Source organism: Arachis hypogaea, chromosome 8 (assembly GCF_003086295.3).
Source record: "Arachis hypogaea cultivar Tifrunner chromosome 8, arahy.Tifrunner.gnm2.J5K5, whole genome shotgun sequence".
Taxonomy (NCBI): domain Eukaryota; kingdom Viridiplantae; phylum Streptophyta; class Magnoliopsida; order Fabales; family Fabaceae; genus Arachis; species Arachis hypogaea.
In genome coordinates this window covers 4,484,600-4,503,829 of record NC_092043.1, presented here as the reverse complement: position 1 = coordinate 4,503,829, position 19,230 = coordinate 4,484,600, and the positions used below count along the sequence as shown (strand labels likewise).

The 19,230-nt window shown below is 39.2% G+C and overlaps 1 non-coding gene across 1 annotated transcript; it reads left to right on the top strand.

Annotated features, from left to right (window-relative positions):
* Positions 1 to 17,667: 17,667 nt before the first annotated feature.
* Positions 17,668 to 17,775, top strand: LOC112708620 (small nucleolar RNA R71). The gene has a single exon (XR_003156466.1). It is a non-coding gene; the product is annotated as a small nucleolar RNA R71 (small nucleolar RNA).
* The last annotated feature ends 1,455 nt before the right edge of the window (positions 17,776 to 19,230 follow it).

The window sequence follows — 19,230 nt, the reverse complement described above, 5'->3', positions numbered from 1 at the left end:
ACTAGTTTTTTGAACTTAAGCCTCTAATCTGAATTGAATGACCATGGGAGTGGCATTTGATGAGGATTAGAGGAGATTAAATCACTAAGGGATTAGGGTTTAATCACTTACAGTTTGCCATAGAAGGAATCATTCATTGTTAAAATACTTGGTAAGACGTTTTAACCAGAAAGATAAACATCTCCAAGACCTTAAATGTTTTTCTATATTGATTTTACACCAAATCCTTATTGCTTTCTTTATTGTCTTTATTTATGCATTTTCAACAACAACCTCTTTTACTGTTTGACAGACTGAGTCCAACAGGATAACCATTGCTTGCTCAGTCCGACAATCCTCCTGGATTCGATCCTCACTTACTTGACGTATTACTTGGATGATCCGGTACCTTCCCGGTAAAGTTGTGCGAGTTCTAATTTCACGCACCAAGTTTTTGGCGCCGTTGCTGGGGATTGTTTGTGATTGACAACTACCTGTTGTCTTGTTACTTAGATTAGGTATTTTTATTAGTTTTTGCTTAATTATTCTTCTTTTTTATTTTCGATTTCTATATTGTTTATTTTTCTCAATTTTTGAATTTTAGCTTATTTATTTTTCTTTGGTTTCTGATTTTAAGTTTGGTGTCTTTAAGTGTTTTTCCTTAAATTTTTGAACTTAGTATTGTTTATTTTCCCGTAATTTTAGATTTTAAGTTTGGTATCTGGTGCACGAAATTGTGATCATCAACAATGGCGACAAAAACTTGGTAGCGCTCTCAAACGTGAATCACACTTTGTCACAACTCTGCACAACTAACCAGCAAGTGCACTGGGTCGTCCAAGTAATACCTTACGTGAGTAAGGGTCGATCCCACAGAGATTGTTGGTATGAAGCAAGCTATGGTCATCTAGTAAATCTTAGTTAGGCGGATTCAAATGGTTATAAAGGTTTCGAAATTAATAATAAATAAAGCATAAAATAAAATAGATTTATGTAATTCAATGGTGGAAATTTCAGATAAGTGCATAGAGATGCTAGTTCCTGTTGAATCTCTGCTTTCCTACTACTTTCATCCAATTCTTCATACTCCTTTCCATGGCAAGCTGTATGTAGGGAATCACCGTTGTCAATGGCTACTTCCCATCCTCTCAGTGAAAAAGGTCCAAATGCTCTTGTCACAGCACGGCTAATTATCTGTTGGTTCTCGATCATGTCGAAATAGAATCCATTGATTCTTTTGTGTCTGTCACTACGCCCAACAATCACGAGTTTGAAGCTCGTCACAGTCATTCAATCCCTGAATCCTACTCGGAATACCACAAACAAGGTTTAGACTTTCCGGATTCTCAAGAATTCCCGCCAAAGGGTTCTAGCTTATACCACAAAGATTCTGATTAAGGAATCCAAGAGATACTTGCTCGTTCTAAGGTAGAACGGAAGTGGTTGTCAAGCACGCGTTCATAAGGATGGATGATGATGACTGTCACGGATCATCACATCCATTAGGTTGAATTGCAGCGAATATCTTAGAATAAGAATAAGCTTGATTGAATAGAAGAACAATAGTAATTGCATTAATTCTCAAGGTACAGCAGAGCTCCACACCTTAATCTGTGGTGTGTAGAAACTCCACTGTTGAAAATACATAAGTGATGGTCCAGGCATGGCCGAATGGCCAGCCCCCATAAATGTGATCAATAGCCTCCTAAGATGAACAATAGAATAAAACTGAGACCAAAGATGTCTAATTGATGAGCGGATAATTTATACGCTTTTTGGCATTGTTTTTAGTATGTTTTTAGTATATTTTAGTTAGTTTTTATTACATTTTTATTAGTTTTTAGTTAAAATTCACTTTTCTGGGCTTTACTATGAGTTTGTGTGTTTTTCTGTGATTTCAAGTATTTTCTGGCTGAAATTGAGGGACCTGAGCAAAAATCTGATTCAGAGGCTGAAAAGGACTGCAGATGCTGTTGGATTCTGACCTCCCTGCACTCGAAGTGGATTTTCTGGAGCTACAGAAGCCCAATTAGCGTGCTCTTAATTGCGTTGGAAAGTAGACATCCTGGACTTTCTAGCAATGTATAATAGTCCATACTTTGCCCGAGATTTGATGGCCCAAACCGGCGTTGCAAATCAGCTTCAGAATTCCCGGCGTTTAACGCCGGAACTAGCACAAAAATTGGAGTTAAACGCCCAAACTGGCATAAAAGCTGGCGTTTAACTCCAGAAAAAGTCTCTACACATGAAAGCTTCAATGCTCAGCCCAAGCACACACCAAGTGGACCCCGGAAGTGGATTTTTACGTCATTTACTCATTTCTGTATACCCTAGGTTACTAGTTCACTATTAATAGGATCTTTTGACATTGTATCTTTACCTAATGACACATTACACGTTTTTTATTATATCTTCTACGGCATGAGTCTCTAAACCCCATGGTTAGGGGTGAGGAGCTCTGCTGTGTCTTGATGGATTAATGCAATTACTACTATTTTTCATTCAATCACGCTTGCTTCTATTCTAAGATATCACTTGTTCCTAAACCTGATGAATGTGATGATCCGTGACACTCATCATCATTCTCACCTATGAACATGTGCCTGACAACCACCTCCGTTCTACCTTAGATTGAGTAGATATCTCTTGGGTTCCTTAATCAGAATCTTCGTGGTATAAGCTAGAATTGATGGCGGCATTCAAGAGAATCCGGAAAGTCTAAACCTTGTCTGTGGTATTCTGAGTAGGATCCAAGGATTGAATGACTGTGATGAGCTTCAAACTCCTGAAGGCTGGGCGTTAGTGACAGACGCAAAAGAATCACTGGATTCTATTCCAACCTGATTGAGAACCGACAGATGATTAGCCGTGCTGTGACAGAGCGCGTTGAAAATTTTCACTGAGAGGATGGGAGGTAGCCATTGACAACAGTGAAACTCTATATACAGCTTGCCATGGAAGGAGTCTTGCGTGCTTGAAGAAGAAGACAGTAGGAAAGCAGAGATTCAGAAGATAGAGCATCTCCAAAACCTCATCCTGTTCTCTATTACTGCAAAACAAGTACTTATTTCATGTTCTTTTACTTTTTACAATCAACCCTGATAATTATTTATATACTGACTAAGAGTTACAAGATAACCATAGCTTGCTTCAAGCCGACAATCTCCGTGGGATCGACCCTTACTCACGTAAGGTATTACTTGGACGACCCAGTGCACTTGCTGGTTAGTTGTGCGAAATTGCAAAAGTGTGATTGCAATTTTGTGCACCAAGTTTTTGGCGCCGTTACCGGGGATTGTTCGAATTTGGACAACTGACGGTTTATCTTGTTGCTTAGATTAGGACTGTTTTATTTTTGTTGGTTTAGAGTCTTTTATTTGAGTTTAGTTTCATATTCTAAGTTTGGTGTCTTCTTTGTGTTTTCCTTTTAAGTTTTCGAAAATTTGTGTCTGATTTTCTAAAAATTTTAAGTTTGGTGTCATTTTGTTGTTTTTCTCTTTCCTCATTTCCAAAATTGATTCTTTTTCAAAATAATTTTCAATCATATCTTTTCAATTGCTAATTCCAAAATCTTTTTTTTATTAACTAATTGATTTAGTTTTCAATCTGTTTTGATCTTATTTTTTTAGTTTTCGAAATTTTATTTTATTTTATTTTAAATTTTTTCGGTCACCTTTAAAAAAATTACTTTACTTGTGAATCCATATCATATTCCCTTTCTCTATCATGGACCTAAGTGGAATTGAACAGTCCAGAAGGACTCTGGGGTCATATGCTAACCCCATTACAGCTGCATATGGGAGTAGTATCTGTATACCTCCCATTAAAGCAAGCAGCTTTGAGCTAAATCCTTAACTCATTATCATGGTGCAGCAAAATTGCCAGTATTTCGGTCTTCCACAGGAAGAACCTAATGAGTTTCTGGCATAATTCTTACAACTTGCTGACACAGTACGTTATAAAGAGGTGGATCAGGATGTCGACAGATTATTACTGTTTCCATTTGCTCTAAAAGATCAAGCTAAGAGGTGGTTGAATAACCAACCTACAGCAAGCATAAAGACATGGAAACAGTTATCAGACAAATTCCTGAATCAATTTTACCTTCCAAAAAGGATGACACAGCTAAGGCTGGACATCCAAGGCTTTAAACAAGAGGATAATGAATCCCTTTATAATGCCTGGGAGAGGTATAGAGGTATGCTAAGAAAATGCCCCTCTAAAATGTTTTCAGAGTGGGTACAGTTAGACATCTTCTACTATGGGCTTACAGAAAAAGCTCAGATGTCTCTAGACCACTCAGCTGGTGGATCTATACATATGAGGAAGACTATTGAAAAGGCTCAAGAGCTTATAGATACTGTTGCTAGAAATCAACATTTGTACTCTAGCAATGAGTCCTCTACAAAAGAAGAAGTTATGGCAGTAGCCACTGATCCTAATCCTCAAGAACAGATGGTTGAGCTTAATCAGCAACTACACCTGATGACAAAATAGTTAGCAGAATTTAAAGAGATGCTCCAAGAAACTAAAATTGCTAACAAGAACATAGAATCACAGTTGAATCAGACAAAACAGCAGTTATCTAAACAGATAACAGAAGAATGCCAAGCATTTCAACTGAGAAGTGGGAAGACATTGAATAACACTGCTCAAAGTAGCAAAAAGCCAAGAAAGGAACAGTTGACAGAGGATAACCAAACCACTGCTCAAAATCCCTCTGAGGACAGTAAGAGCCCAGAGAGGAATACTCCTGGCGTTCAAACGCCAGAAAGGGGGGAAAAGCTGGCGTTAAACGCCCATTCCCTGCCCAGTTCTGGTGTTTAAACACCAGAAAAGGGGGAAAATTTGGCGTTAAACGCCTATTCTTCACCCAATCCTGGCGTTCAAACGCCAATGAGGAATCAGACACCTGAGAGTGCTGATAGTAACCCCTCTAAAAAGGCTTCTCCAACCACTTCTGTAAGGAATAAACCAGCAGCAACTAAGGTTGAAGAATATAAAGCCAAGATGCCTTATCCTCAGAAACTCCGCCAAGCGGAACAGGATAAGCAATTTGCCCACTTTGCAGACTATCTAAGGACTCTTGAAATAAAGATTCCGTTTGCAGAGGCACTTGAGCAAATACCCTCTTATGCTAAGTTCATGAAAGAGATCTTAAGTCATAAGAAGGATTGGAGAGAAACTGAAAAAGTGTTTCTCACTGAAGAATGCAGTGCAGTCATTCTGAAAAGCTTACCAGAAAAGCTTCAAGATCCAGGAAGCTTTATGATACCATGCACATTAGAAGGTGCTTGCACTAAGACAGCCCTAGTGACCTTGGAGCAAGTATCAATCTAATACCTGCATCCACTATCAGAAAGCTTGGGTTGACTGAAGAAGTCAAACCAACCCAGATATGTCTCCAACTTGCTAATGGCTCCATTAAATATCCATCAGGCATAATTGAGGACATGATTGTCAAGGTTGGGCCATTCGCCTTTCCAACTGACTTTGTAGTGCTGGAAATGGAAGAGCACAAGAGTGCAACTCTCATCCTAGGAAGACCTTTCCTAGCAACTGGACGAACTCTTATTGATGTACAAAAAGGGGAAGTAACCCTGAGAGTCAATGAGGATGAGTTCAAGTTGAATGCTGTCAAAGCTATGCAGCATCCAGACACATCAAATGACTGCATGAGCGCTGACATTATTGACTCTTTGGTGGAAGAGATCAATATGACTGAAAGTCTAGAATCAGAATTAGAGGACATCTTCAAGGATGTTCAGCCTGATCAGGAGGAACCAGAGGAAACAAAAGAATTTTTGAAAATTCCTCAGGAAGAGGATAAGCCTCCCAAACCTGAGCTCAAACCACTACCACCATCCCTGAAGTATGCATTTCTGGGAGAGGGTGACACTTTTCCAGTGATCATAAGCTCTGCTTTAAATCCACAGGAAGAGGAAGCACTGATTGCAGTGCTAAGGACACACAAGACAGCTCTTGGGTGGTCCATAAGTGATCTTAAGGGCATTAGCCCAGCAAGATGCATGCACAAGATCCTATTGGAGGATAATGCCAAACCAGTGGTTCAACCACAAAGGCGGCTAAATCCAGCCATGAAGGAGGTGGTGCAGAAAAAGGTCACTAAATTACTAGAGGCTGGGATTATTTATCCTATTTCTGATAGCCCCTGGGTGAGCCCTGTCCAAGTTGTCCCCAAGAAGGGAGGCATGACAGTGGTTCATAATGAAAAAAATGAACTGGTTCCTACAAGAACAGTTACAGGGTGGCGTATGTGTATTGACTACAGAAGGCTCAATACAGCCACCAGAAATGATCATTTCCCTTACCATTCATAGACCAAATGCTAGAAAGACTAGCTGGTCATGATTATTACTACTTTTTGGATGGCTATTCAGGTTACAACCAAATTGCAGTAGATCCTCAGGACCAAGAGAAAACAGCATTCACTTGCCCTTCTGGCGTGTTTGCCTACAGGAGAATGCCTTTTGGTCTGTGTAATGCTCCTGCAACTTTTCAGAGATGCATGCTATCCATCTTCTCTGATATGGTGGAGAAATTCCTGGAAGTTTTCATGGATGACTTCTCAGTATATGGAGACTCATTCAGCTCCTGTCTTAACCACCTAGCACTTGTTCTGAAAAGGTGCCAAGAGACTAACCTAGTTTTAAACTGGGAGAAATGTCACTTTATGGTGACTGAAGGAATTGTCCTTGGGCACAAAATTTCAAGCAAGGGAATAGAGGTGGATAAGGCAAAGGTAGAGGTAATTGAAAAATTACCACCACCTGCCAATGTTAAAGCCAATCAGAAGTTTTTTGAGGCATGCAGGATTCTACAGAAGGTTTATAAAGGATTTTTCGAAAATTGCAAAACCTCTGAGCAACCTGCTAGCTGCTGACACACCATTTGTGTTTGACACACAGTGTCTGCAGGCATTTGAGACCCTGAAAGCCAAGCTGGTCACAGCACCAATCATCTCTGCACCAGACTGGACATTACCATTTGAATTAATGTGTGATGCCAGTGACCATGCCATTGGTGCAGTGTTAGGATAGAGGCATAACAAGCTTCTGCACATCATTTATTATGCCAGTCGTGTTCTAAATGATGCACAGAAGAATTACACAACCACAGAAAAAGAGTTACTTGCAGTGGTCTATGCCATTGACAAGTTTAGATCCTATCTAGTGGGATCAAAGGTGATTGTGTACACTGACCATGCTGCTCTTAAGTACTTACTCACAAAGCAGGATTCAAAACCCAGGCTCATAAGATGGGTGTTGCTTCTGCAAGAGTTTGATATAGAAATAAGAGACAGAAAAGGGACAGAGAACCAAGTAGCTGATCATCTGTCCTGAATAGAACCAGTAGCTGGGGCGTCCCTCCCTTCTACTGAGATCTCTGAGACTTTCCCAGATGAGCAACTTTTTGCCATTCAGGAAGCTCCATGGTTTGCAGATATTGCAAATTACAAAGCTGTGAGGTTCATACCCCAGGAGTACAGCAGGGTGCAAAGAAAGAAATTAATTTCAGATGCCAAGTACTACCTATGGGATGAGCTATATCTCTTTAAGAGATGTGCAGACGGAATGATCCGTAGATGTGTACCCAGAGAGGAAGCACAAAGGATCCTGTGGCATTGCCATGGATCACAGTATGGGGGACATTTTGGAAGTGAGCGAACAGCCACTAAGGTCCTCCAATGTGGCTTCTACTAGCCCACTCTCTATAGAGACGCCCGAGAGTTTGTGCGTAACTGTGACAGTTGCCAAAGAGCTGGTAACTTGCCTCATGGATACGCCATGCTTCAACAAGGAATCCTAGAGATTGAATTGTTTGATGTATGGGGTATTAACTTTATGGGTCCGTTCCCACCATCATACTCAAACACTTACATTCTGGTGGCAGTGGACTACGTATCTAAATGGGTAGAAGCAATTGCTACACCCACTAATGATACTAAGACCGTGCTGAAATTCCTCCAGAAACACATCTTCAGCAGGTTTGGTGTTCCCAGAGTACTAATCAGTGATGTGGGCACTCATTTCTGCAATAAACAGCTGTACTCTGCTATGGTCCGATATGGAATTAGCCACAAAGTGGCAACCCCATATCATCCACAGACAAATGGGCAAGCTGAAGTCTCTAACAGAGAGCTAAAAAGAATCCTAGAACGGACTGTAATTGCCCGTAGAAAGGATTGGGCAAAGAGCTTGGATGATGCTTTGTGGCATTCAAGACTCCAACAAGAACCTCTCCATACCAACTTGTGTATGGCAAGGCCTGTCATCTGCCCGTGGAATTGGAACATAAAGCCTACTGGGCAACCAGATTCCTAAACCTAGACGCTAAGTTAGCTGGTGAAAAAAGATTGCTCCAGCTAAATGAGCTAGATGAATTTAGACTCAGTGCCTTTGAAAATGCAAAAATTTATAAGGAAAAGGCAAAGAAGTGGCATGACAAGAAGCTGTCATCCAGAGTCTTTGAGCCAGGACAAAAAGTTCTGCTCTTCAACTCTAGGCTCAGACTATTCCCAGGAAAACTTAAATCCCGGTGGAGGGGTCCGTATGTGATTACAGGAGTGTCACCATATGGATATGTTGAGCTTTAGGATACTGATTCTGACAAAAAGTTTATTGTTAATGGATAGAGGATCAAGCATTATCTTGAAAGCAATTTTGAGCAAGAATGCGCAAAACTGAGGCTTGAATGATTCTCAGTGAAGGTCCAGCTAAAGACATTAAAGAAGCACTTGCTGGGAGGCAACCCAGTCATTAGCAGGTTATCTGTTTTGTTTAATCAAAGTTTGATACATATTCTCAGAGGGCAATCATCAAAATTGAAGGAATTCACAGAGTTACAGAAGGATTCAGTGCAAAAAGCAGAAAAAAGGATCTTGCTGGCAAAAAAACGCCAGTAAGGGGTACTTTGGGCGTTAAACGCCAGAATGGGCACCATTCTGGGCGTTTAACACCAGTAAAGGTGCCATTTTGGGTGTTAAACGCCAGAATGGGTACCATTCTGGGCGTTTAACGCCAGGTGTGCAGCATCCTGGGCGTTTAGCAAAACGCCCAGTGATGAAGGGGTTTCTGGCGTTTAACGCCAGCCAGGGTACCTGGCTGGGCGTTAAACGCCCAAATTGGCCAACATTTGGGGCGTTTAATGCCAGAAAGGTGGGAGACAGAGATTTTGCTTTCCACTTAAAATTTTTTCAAACTTTCCTGTTTTAATCCATAATTTTCTACAATAATACATTTCAAACTTTCATCATTCACCTTCAAATTTTCAAATTTAAAATCATTCTTCAAATCTCTTTCAAATCCTTTCCAAATCTTCAAAAAACTCAAATATCTCTCAATTTCTTCCCATATCTTCTCAAATCTCCTTCAAAATTTTCGAACTCTCTCTCCCTTCCTTAGAAATATATGTTCGGCCACACCCCCCTTCCCCACCATTCAAATTTTCTCTCCTCCTCTCTCTCCTCTTTTCTTTCTTTTGCTTGGGGACAAGCAAACCTCTAAGTTTGGTATGTTTTTCCGTGATCACTAAGTTAAGGCTCATCAAGATCATGGCCCCCAAAGGAAAAACAAACCAACTCAAGAGGCAAGAAAGAGAATGCTCCAAAAGACCTTTAGAGTCAAGAGAAATTCTTAACCAAAGAACATGCAGACCATTACCACAAAATAATGGGTCTAAGGTCAGTGATCCCGGAAGTTAAATTTGATCTGAAAAAAGATGAATATCCGGAGATCCAAGAGCAAATTCGAAACAGAGGATGGGAAGTTCTAACCAACCCTGAGACAAAGGTTGGGAGAAATATGGTTCAGGAATTCTACTCAAATCTGTGGCTGACAGATAAGCAGAGAATGACTAGAACCGCTTTTCATACCTACAGAACCATGGTCAGAGGGAGAATTATTTACTTCCATCTGGATAAAATAAGAGAGGTCTTCAAATTACCTCAACTACAAGATGATCCTGAATCCTTTAATAGGAGAATGGTGAGAGTAGATAAGGGGTTGGATCAAGTTCTAGAGGACATATGCCTCCCTGGAACCAAGTGGATGACCAATTCAAAAGGTGTCCCAAACCAACTCAAGAGGGGAGATCTCAAACCAGTTGCAAGAGGCTGGTTGGACTTCATAAGGCGTTCTATCTTGCCCACTAGTAACCGTTCTGAGGTTACTATCAAGAGAGCAGTGATGATTCATTGTATTATGCTGGGAAAAGAAGTGGAGATTCATCATCTGATTGCTTGTGAGATTTACACAATTGCAAACAAGAACTCCACTGAAGCCAAACTGGCTTACCCAAGCTTAATCTCTTTGCTATGTAAAGATGCTGGGGTGAGGATGGGAGTAGATGAATTCATCCCAATTGAGCACCCAATCACCAAGAGGTCAATGGAAGGACAAATGCAAGATAACTCTATCAAAAGGAGGGCGTAGGAGTTCCTCCCTGAACTTCCTGAAATTGACTACTGGACTCGTCTAGAAGCATCTGTTGCCAAGCTGCAAGAAGCTATGGAACAAATTAAGGAAGAACAGCAGAATCAAAACTGCATGCTCTACAAATTGCTGAAGGAACAAGAGAAGCAGGGGCGTGAGCTACAGGAGTTGAAGCGCCAAAAGCTCTCCCTTGAAGGGTCAAATACCCCACAAGTTGAGGGAGCATCCACTTCTCAAAATCAAGGTTGTTGAGTCCTAACTCTGTGATAACCTCTATCATTAGGAGTCTATTTAAATTTTTGTTTTCTATTACTATTAGTCTTATCTTATATCTATTTTTGAGTCTTGTTCTTAATTCATGATTAATAAAATTTAAGGTTCATGTCTTAAAGCTATGAATGTCCTATGAATCCATCACCTCTCTTAAATGAAAAATGCTTTAATCACAAAAGAACAAGAAGTACAGGATTTCAAATTCATCTTTGAAACTAGTTGAATCAGTTTAATGTGGTGACAATACTATTTGTTTTCTGAATGAATGCTTGAACATTGCATATGTCTTTTGAATTTGTTGTTTTAAGAATGTTAAAATTGTTGGCTCTTGAAAGAATGATGGAAAAGGAGAAATGTTATTGAGGATCTGAAAAATCATCAAATTGATTCTTGAAGCAAGAAAAAGCAGTGAATACAAAAAAAATGAAAAAAAAGAGAGAAAAAATATATAATAATAAAGTTGTGATCCAAGGAAAAAAGAGTGTGCTTAAAAACCCTGGACACCTCTAATTGGGGACTTTAGCAAAGCTGAGTCACAATCTGAAAAGGTTCACCCAAGTATGTGTCTGTGGCATATATGTATCCGGTGGTAATACTGGAAGACAAAGTGCTTTGGGCCACAGCCAAGACTCATAGAGTAGCTATGTTCAAGAATCATCATACTTAACTAGGAGAATCAATAACACTATCTGAGTTCTGAGTTCCTATAGATGCCAATGATTCTAAACTTCAAAGAATAAAGTGAGATGCCAAAACTGTTCAGAAGCAAAAAAGCTACTAGTTCCGCTCATCTAATTGGAGCTAAGTTTCTTTGATATTTTGGAGTCTATAGTATATTCTCTTCTTTTTATTCTATTTTGATTTTCAGTTGCTTGGGGACAAGCAACAATTTAAGTTTGGTGTTGTGATGAAAGGATAATTTATACGCTTTTTGGCATTGTTTTTAGTATGTTTTTAGTATATTTTAGTTAGTTTTTATTACATTTTTATTAGTTTTTAGTTAAAATTCACTTTTCTGGGCTTTACTATGAGTTTGTGTGTTTTTCTGTGATTTCAGGTATTTTCTGGCTGAAATTGAGGGACCTGAGCAAAAATCTGATTCAGAGGCTGAAAAGGACTGCAGATGCTGTTGGATTCTGACCTCCCTGCACGCGAAGTGGATTTCTGGAGCTACAGAAGCCCAATTGGCGCGCTCTCAATTGCGTTGGAAAGTAGACATTCTGGGCTTTCCAGCAATGTATAATAGTCCATACTTTGCCCGAGATTTGATGGCCCAAACCGGCGTTGCAAATCAGCTTCAGAATTCCCGGCGTTTAACGCCGGAACTGGCACAAAAATTGGAGTTAAACGCTCAAACTGGCATAAAAGCTGGCGTTTAACTCCAGAAAAAGTCTCTACACATGAAAGCTTCAATGCTCAGCCCAAGCACACACCAAGTGGACCCCGGAAGTGGAATTTTACGTCATTTACTCATTTCTGTATACCCTAGGTTACTAGTTCACTATTAATAGGATCTTTTGACATTGTATCTTTACCTAATGACACATTACACGTTTCTTATTATATCTTCTACGGCATGAGTCTCTAAACCCCATGGTTGGGGGTGAGGAGCTCTGCTGTGTCTTGATGGATTAATGCAATTACTACTGTTTTTCATTCAATCACGCTTGCTTCTATTCTAAGATATCACTTGTTCCTAAACCTGATGAATGTGATGATCCGTGACACTCATCATCATTCTCACCTATGAACGTGTGCCTGATAACCACCTCCGTTCTACCTTAGATTGAGTAGATATCTCTTGGGTTCCTTAATCAGAATCTTTGTGGTATAAGCTAGAATTGATGGCGGCATTCAAGAGAATCCGGAAGGTCTAAACCTTATCTGTGGTATTCTGAGTAGGATCCAAGGATTGAATGACCGTGACGAGCTTCAAACTCCTGAAGGCTGGGCGTTAGTGACAGACGCAAAAGAATCACTGGATTCTATTCCAACCTGATTGAGAACCGACAGATGATTAGCCGTGCTGTGACAGAGCGCGTTGAACATTTTCACTAAGAGGATGGGAGGTAGCCATTGACAACGGTGAAACCCTACATACAGCTTGCCATGGAAGGAGTCTTGCGTGCTTGAAGAAGAAGACAGTAGGAAAGCAGAGATTCAGAAGATAGAGCATCTCCAAAACCTCAACCTGTTCTTCATTACTGCAAAACAAGTACTTATTTCATGTTCTTTTACTTTTTACAATCAACCCTGATAATTATTTTTATCCTGACTAAGAGTTACAAGATAACCAAAGCTTGCTTCAAGCCGACAATCTCCGTGGGATCGACCCTTACTCACGTAAGGTATTACTTGGACGACCCAGTGCACTTGCTGGTTAGTTGTGCGGAATTGCAAAAGTGTGATTGCAATTTCATGCACTACTAATACAATAGTGAAATGTCCTATTTATACTAGACTAGTTACTAGGGTTTACAGAAATAAGTCTAAATGCAGAAATCCACTTTCGAGGCCCACTTTGGTGTGTGCTTGGGCTGATCTTGAGCTTTACACGTGCAGAGGCTTCTTCTAGAGTTAAACGCCAAGTTGTAACATGTTTTTGGCGTTTAACTCTGGTTTCTAACGTGTTTTTGGCGTTTTACTCCAGAATGCAGCATGGAATTGTCATTCTAATCTCGAACAAAGTATGGACTATTATATATTGCTGGAAATCTCTGGAAGTCTACTTTCCAACGCCATTGAGAGCGTGCCATTTGGAGTTCTGTAGCTCTAGAAAATTCATTTCGAGTGCAGGGAGGTCAGAATCCAACAACATCAGCAGTCCTTTGTCAGCCTTCTATCAGAGTTTTGCTCAGGTCCCTTAATTTCAGCCAAAAAATACCTGAAATCACAGAAAAACACATAAACTCATAGTAAAGTCCAGAAATGTGAATTTAGCATAAAAACTAATGAAAACATCCCTAAAACTAGCTAGATCCTACTAAAAACTACCTAAAAACAATGCCAAAAAGCGTATAAATTATCCGCTCATCACAACAGCAAACTTAAATTGTTGCTTGTCCCCAAGCATATGAAAATAAAATAGGATAAAAAGAAGAGAATATACTATGAATCTCAAAACATCAATGAATATTAGTTCTAATTAGATGAGCGGGACTTGTAGCTTTTTGCTTCTGAACAGTTTTGGCATCTCACGTTTTCCTTTGAAGCTTAGAATGATTGGCATCTATAGGAACTTAGAATTTCAAATAGTGTTATTGATTCTCCTAGTTAAGTATGTTAATTCTTGAACACAGCTACTTTTATGAGTCTTGGCCGTGGCCCTAAGCACTTTGTTTTCCAGTATTACCACCGGATACATAAATGCCACAGACACATAACTGGGTGAACCTTTTCAGATTGTGACTCAACTTTGCTAAAGTCCCCAGTTAGAGGTGTCTAGAGCTCTTAAGCACACTCTTTTTGCTTTGGATCACGACTTTAACCACTCAGAGTCAAGCTTTTCGCTTGGACCTGCATGCCACAAGCACATGGTTAGTGACAGCTTGATTTAGCCGCTTAGGCCTGGATTTTATTTCCTTGGACCCTCCTATCCTTTGATGCTCAAAGCCTTGGATCCTTTTCACCCTTGCCTTTTAGTTTTAAAGGCTATTGGCTTTTTCTGCTTGCTTTTTCTTTTTCTTTCATATTTTTTTCCGCCACTTTTTTTTCGCAAGCTTTTGTTATTCACTGCTTTTTCTTCCTTCAAGAATCAATTTTATGATCATCAATAACATTTCTCTTATTCATCATTCTTTCAAGAGCCAATAATTTTAACATTCATAAACAACAAGATCAAAAATATGCATTGTTCAAGCATTCATTCAGAAAAGAAAAAGTATTATCACCACATCAATATAATTAAACTAATTTCACGAAAGAATTCAAAACTCATGTACTTCTTTTTCTTTTGTATTAGAAACATTTTTCATTTAAGAGAGGTGAAGGATTCATGGAATTATTAATAGCCTTAAGACATAGTTACTAAATACTAATGATCATGTAGTAAAGACACAAACATAGATAAACATGAAGTTCATAAATCGAAAAACAGATAAATAAGAACAAGGAAGTTAAGGAATGAGTCCACCTTAGTGAGAGTGGCATCTTCCTCTTGAAGAACCAATGGTGCTCTTGAGCTCCTCTATGTCTCTTCCTTGCCTCTGTTGCTTGATCCCTAGTGATTTTGGTGCTCCTATCCTTAGTTGCTCCTAATAATTGTGTGGAGGAAAATGTATCCCCTGAGGTATCTCAGGGATTTCTTGATGAGGGAATTCCTTATGCTCTTGTTGAGGTCCATGAGTGGGCTCTCTTGATGTGCAGTCAAATGTTCTACTACTGAGCTATGGACCCTTGAGATGAATCTCTCCATCTCCCATGACTCGGAGGTGAAAGCGTTTGTCTTCCCTTTCCTCTTTCTAGAGGTTTCTCTGGCCTTAGGTGCCATAAATGGTTATAGAAAAACAAAAAGCTATGCTTTTACCACACCAAACTTAGAATGTTGCTCGCCCTCGAGCAAAAGAAGAAAGAATAGAAGAAGAAGAAGAAGATATGGAGGAGAGGGAGAGATGTTTGTGTTTCGGCCATTTAGGGTGGGTTTGGGTGGGAAGGATGGATGGATGTGAGTGGTGAAGAGGTGATGGGGAAGAGAGATTGAGGTGATCCTGTGGGGTCCACAGATCCTGAGGTGATCTTGTGGAATCCACAGATCCTGAGGTGTCAAGAATTTATCATCCCTGCACCAATTAGGCGTGTAAAACGCCCTCTGCATGCAATTCTGGCGTTTAACGCTAGATTGATGCTTGTTTCTGGCGTTAAATGCCAGCTCTATGCTTGTTTTGGGCGTTCAACGCCAGTCTGCAGCATGTTTCTGGCGTTGAACGCCAGTTCCATGCTTGCTCCTGGCGTTTAACGCCAGCTTTCCTCAGGGTGCAATCCTGGCGTTTGAACACCAGAATGCTGCTTGTTTCTGGCATTTTCTGGCGTTGAATGCTAGAAAGATGCTCCTTACTGGCGTTTAAACGCCAGCAAGCTTCTTTCTCCATGGTGTGCTATTTTTTATTCTGTTTTTAATTTTAGTATTTATTTTGTGACTCCACATGATCATGAACCTAATAAAACATAGAAAAAATAAAATAAAAATAAAATTAGATAAATAAAAATTGGGTTGGCTCTCAATAAGCACTTCTTTAATGTCAATAGCTTGACAGTGAGCTCTCATGGAGCCTCACAAATCATCAAAGCATTGTTGGGACCTCCTAACACCAAACTTAGAGTTTGAATGTGGGGGTTTAACACCAAACTTAGAGTTTGGTTGTGGCCTCCCAACACCAAACTTAGAGTTTGATTGTGGGGGCTCTATTTGATTCTGTATTGAGAGAAGCTTTTCATGCTTCCTCTCCATGGTTGCAGAGGAAGATCCTTGAGCTTTAAACACCAAGTAGTCCCCATTCAATTAAAGGACTAGCTTTCCTCTGCCAACATTAATCACAGCTCCTGCTGTGGCTAGGAAGGGTCTTCCAAGGATGATGCATTCATCCTCTTCCTTCCTAGTGTCTAAGATTATGAAATCAGCAGGGATGTAAAGGACTTTAACCTTTACTAACACGTCCTCTACCAATCCATAAGCTTGTCTTACTGACTTGTCTACCATCTGTAATGAGAATGTGGTAGCCTGTACCTCAAAGATCCTCAGCTTCTCTATTACAGAGAGTGGCATAAGATTTATACCTGACCTCAGGTCACACAGAGCCTTCTCAAAGGTCATGGTGCCCATGGTGTAGAGTATTAAGAATTTACCAGGATCTTGTTTCTTTTGAGGTAAAGTTTGCTGAACCCATGTATCTAGTTCACTAATGAGCAAGGGAGGTTCACCTTCCCAAGTCTCATTACCAAACAACTTGGCATTCAGCTTCATGATGGCTCCTAGATATTGAGCAACTTGCTCTCCAGTTACATCTTCATCCTCTTCAGAGGAAGAATAGTTCTCAGAGCTCATGAATGGTAGAAGGAGGTTTAATGGAATCTCTATGGTCTCTATATGAGCCTTATATTCCTTTAGGTCCTCAATAGGGAACTCCTTCTTGTCTGGGAGACGTCCCATGAGGTCTTCCTCATTGGGATTCACGTCCTCCCCTTCCTCTCTAGGTTCGGCCATTTTGATTATGTCAATGGCCTTGCACTCTCTTTTTGGATTCTCTTTAGTATTGCTTGGGAGAGTACTAGGAGGAGTTTTAGTGATTTTCTTACTTAGCTGGCCCACTTGTGCTTCCAAATTTCTAATGGAGGACCTTGTTTCACTCATGAAATTTAAAGTGGCCTTAGACAGATCAGAGACTATGTTTGCTAAGCTAGAGGGGCTCTGCTCAGAATCCTCTGTCTGTTGCTGAGAAGATGATGGAAAAGGCTTGCTATTGCTAAGCATGTTTCTTCCACCATTATTAAAGCCTTGTTGAGGCCTTTGTTGATCCTTCCATGGGAAATTTGGATGATTTCTCCATGAGGAATTATATGCATTTCAATAGGATTCACCCATGTAATTTACCTCTGCCATTGCAGGGTTCTCAAGATCATAAGCTTCTTCTTCAGAAGATGCTTCTTTAGTACTGTTGGATGCATTTTGTCATCCATTTAGACTTTGAGAAATCATGTTGACTTGCTAAGTCAACATTTTGTTCTGAACCAATATGGCATTCCGGGCATCAATTTTAAGAACTCCCTTCCTCTGAGGCGTCCCATTACTCACAGAATTCCTCTCAGAAGTGTACATGAATTGGTTATTTGCAACCATGTCAATGAGTTCTTGAGCTTCTGCAGGCGTTTTTCTTAGGTGAATGGATCCACCTGCAGAATGGTCCAGTGACATCTTAGAGAACTCAGATAGACCATAATAGAATATATCCAAAATAGTCCACTCTGAAAGCATGTCAGAAGGACACCTTTTGGTCATCTACTTGTATCTTTCCCAAGCTTCATAGAGGGATTCACCATCTTTTTGTTTGAAGGTCGGAACATCCACTCTAAGCTTGCTCAGCTTTTGAGGAGGAAATATCTTAGCCAAGAAGGTCGTGACCAGCTTATCCAAGGAGTCCAGGCTATCCTTAGGTTGTGAGTCCAACCATGTTCTAGCTCTGTCTCTTACAGCAAAAAGGAAAAGAATGAGCCTGTAGACTTCAGGATCTACTCCATTAGTCTTAACAGTCTCACAGATCTGCAAGAACTCAGTTAAAAATTAGTAGGGATCTTCTGATGGAAGTCCATGAAACTTGAAGTTCTGTTGCATCAGAGCAACTAGTTGAGGCTTCAGCTCAAAATTGTTTGCTCCAATGGAAAGAATTGAGATGCTTCTTCCATCAAACTTGGAAGTGGGTGTAGTATAATCACCAAGCATTCTTCTTGCATTATTATTTTTGGCTGCCATCTCCTCTTCCTTTTTGAGAATTTCTGTAAGGTTGTCTCTGAATTGTTGTAATTTAGCTTCTCTTAGTTTTCTTTTCAGAGTCCTTTCAGGTTCAGGATCTGCTTCAACAAGAATATTCTTGTCCTTGCTCCTGCTCATATGAAAAAGAAGGGAACAGAAAATAATAATAGGGATCCTGTTTACCACAGTAGAGAGATTCTTTTATGTTAGTAGAAGAAAAAAAGAATAGAAGAAGAAAAAGGTGAGAATCCAAACACAAGGGGGAAGAGTGAGTTCGAATTCTTGAGTAGAAGAGAGGTGTTAGTAGATGAATAAATAGATAGAAGAAGATGAGAGAGAGAATTCGAAAATTATTTTTTTGAAGAATTAGTGATTTTCGAAAATTAAGAGAAGAATTAAAATTAAAATTAAAATTTGAAATAATTAGTTAATTAAGAAAATTTTGAAAAAAAGGGGAGGTAATTTTCAAAAATTAGAGAGAGGAAAGTAGTTAGGTGGTTTTGAAAAAGATAAGAAACAAAAAAAAAGTCAATTAGTTAGTTGAAAAAGATTTGAGAATCAATTTTGAAAAGATAGGAAGTTTATTAAAGATATTTTGAAATCAAATTTTTGAAAAAGATATAATTTAAAGAAGATATTTTGAAAAGATATGATTGAAAAAGATATTTTGAAAAAGATTTTATTTTTAAAGTTAAAATTTATTACTTAACTAACAAGAAACTAAAAGATATGACTCTAGAATTTAAAGATTGAACCTTTTGTTAACAAGAAAGTAACAAACTTCAAATTTTTAAATCAATCACATTAATTGTTAGTAAAGTTTTCGAAATTTTGAGATAAAGATAAGAAAAGGATTTTGAAAATAATTTTTTTAAAAATTTTTGAAAATAATAAAAAAATAAAAAAGATTTGACTTTTGAAAAAGATTTTGAAAAGATAAGATTTTTAAAATTGAAAATTTGACTTGACTTATAAAAAATAGCTAAGTTTTAAAAATTTTTGACTAAGTCAACTCAAATTTTTGAATTTTATGAGCGAAAAAAGGATAAGATATTTTTTTAT